The 2,459-nt window shown below is 40.3% G+C and overlaps 1 pseudogene across 1 annotated transcript in view; it reads left to right on the top strand.

The window, feature by feature from the left end:
- Positions 1-8: 8 nt before the first annotated feature.
- LOC108512480 (gamma-taxilin-like) overlaps positions 9-2,459 on the top strand; it is a 22,990-nt pseudogene continuing 20,539 nt past the window's right edge. The window contains exons 1-2 of the transcript XR_001880616.1: positions 9-305; positions 1,590-1,681. The product of XR_001880616.1 is annotated as a gamma-taxilin-like (transcript). The remainder of the gene's footprint in view (positions 306-1,589; positions 1,682-2,459) is intronic.

The raw sequence follows: 2,459 nt of genomic DNA, 5'->3' as shown, positions 1-2,459 counted from the left end.
AGTTTGAAATTGGCACAATGGAAGAAGCTGGAATTTGTGGGCTAGGGGTGAAAGCAGATATGTTGTGTAACTCTCAATCAAATGATATTCTTCAACATCAAGACTCAAATTGTGGTGGCACAAGTAACAAGCATTCATTAGAAGAGGATGAAGGCAGTGACTTTATAACCGAGAACAGGAATTTGGTGAGCCCAGCATACTGCACACAAGAGTCAAGAGAGGAAATCCCTGGGGAGAAGCTCGAACAGATCCCCCTGATGGTCAGCAAGATTCAGAGTGCAACAGGAACAAAGAAAAAACCTTAGGTAATAATCCGTTCAGTGGTTGGACGTTTCACATGCTAATCATTTTACTTGTGTTTTCTGCAGCCCAGATCATTTTGAACACAACCACTTTAGAGGTGCTTAGCCAACACACCTAGTGTCTTCAGTGAGGTTAGTCCATGTATCTGCTGCAGTTATGTGCAGGAGGCTAAAACAGCAGAGAGGACGCTTAGCTTTTTTCCCCAAATAATCAAGAATTGGCTAATTAAAAATTTTTTTTTTGTAGAGACAAGGTCTCACTGTGTTGCCCAGGCTGGTCTCAAACTCCTAAGCTCAAGCAGTCCTCTCCTGCCTTGGCCTCCCAAAGTGCTGAGATTTCAGGTGTGAGCCACTGTGCCCGGCCACACTGCAGTTATTTCTGATCATGTTCAGTAATCGTGTTTAATCGTCTCTTAAAGGTCTTATTGGCTTTGAGTTAAATGAGAGAAGATTTCACTAATAAAATTTTATGTGAGTAGAAAAGCATTCTTTTTTGAAGTCACCCTTTCCCCCCCATAGCAGTCTATATGTCAGAGTTATTTTAAGATATATATTTTGATGCAATATCTTACATATAAGAATGAACATTACAAAAATAAAAATGGTGCCTATCACCTAGCTTAAGAAATAAAAGATTACCCCTTACTTTGAAATGCCATTAGTCCCCTCCTATCTCAGCCACCTGCCTCTCTCTGCCAAAGTCCTTACAGTATTGTTAAGGTCTTTTCCCCACGGGAAGAGCTATCTTGTCATCCTTTAGTTAGTTGACCTTAGTTAACACATAGAATATACTTAGTAAATCATAAAAAAAGCATACGTTTTTAAATTGTTCATAGGAAAAGATATGTTCACCTGTGATTATGTGTGTCTTAGGCAAAGTGTAGTACCAACTGAAACTCCCTTTGAACTTGCTTCTATATTCGAACTTCGTTAGGAGGAAGCTTTAAAAAAATTTCCATGCCCTTTGTAACTTGCCCTTTGTCTTAACTTGGACATCAGTGATTAGGCAAGGAAATTTATAAGCTTTTAACCAGAGTTCTTAAAAATAGCTAGCAGTGTTAGTGAGTGAGTTAAGAAATTTGGGGTGGGGGTGGGGAGGGGAGCGAGGCCTGCTAATCCAGAATTTAAAAATTGCCTTTTTCATTGAGCTGGTAAATCTCTTATTTATAATCATAGGTGTAAGTTAGTTTACTCTGGATGTCAGAGCACAGGAATCATTAGTAGAATTTACAGGTTAGATTTGATCTCATTCTTCTGGGACTTATTTCTTTTCTTGTTAATCATCAGGAAAAGAAGTTTTGTTACTGATGCAAGCCCTAAACACCCTTTCAACCCCAGAGGAGAAGCTGGCAGCTCTCTGTAAGAAATATGCTGATCTTGTGAGTATTAAATCAAGGATGTGAGCCATATAAAATACAGTGAAATGTGTGTGTGCTTGATAAGTTTCTTAAAGTACAAATTTGATATGGCCTTAAATGTAAAATTATATTTTATTCTGAAATTGAAGAAGAGAATCTGCTCTGTTGGGGCTTTTTGTTGGTCGTATAGTTTCATTTTATGAGGTAATATATAGGGAACATTGTAATACTAAGATGTGGCATAGATTTTCTAAAACGCGGTTTTAGAGTATAAGTCAGCCTTTGCATTGCTATGTTGTGATGTCTTAGGTGCCACTCAGTTGGGGTAAGGTGGTTCCTGTCTTAAACTTTTCCTAACGGAATTCTAGAGATCAAGGGCTGTTTTGATTGAGACTGTGAGTTACATGAAATCGTCTGCTAAAACAATACTGTGTCTCAGAAATACTTATTTAGCGGCCGGGCTTGGTGGCTCATGCCTGTAATCCCAGCACTTTGGGAGGCCGAGGCGGGCGGATCACGAGGTCAGGAGATCGAGACCATCCTGGCTAACACGGTGAAACCCCCGTCTCTACTAAAAATACAAAAAAAAATTAGCCAGGCGTGGTGGCGGGCGCCTGTAGTCCCAGCTACTCAGGAGGCTGAGGCAGGAGAATGGCGTGAACCCAGAGAATGGCGTGAGCCGAGATCGCACCATTGCACTCCAGCCTGGGCGACAGAGCGAGACTGTCTCAAAAAAAAGAAGTACTTATTTAGCATCTACTATGTGTCAAGCATCCTTTTTTCCATCTTCCAAAAACAT

The sequence above is a fragment of the Rhinopithecus bieti genome, unplaced genomic scaffold (assembly GCF_001698545.2).
Source record: "Rhinopithecus bieti isolate Rb0 unplaced genomic scaffold, ASM169854v2 scaffold_30905, whole genome shotgun sequence".
Lineage (NCBI taxonomy): Eukaryota > Metazoa > Chordata > Mammalia > Primates > Cercopithecidae > Rhinopithecus > Rhinopithecus bieti.
This window is presented reverse-complemented; position numbering and strand designations above follow the sequence as displayed.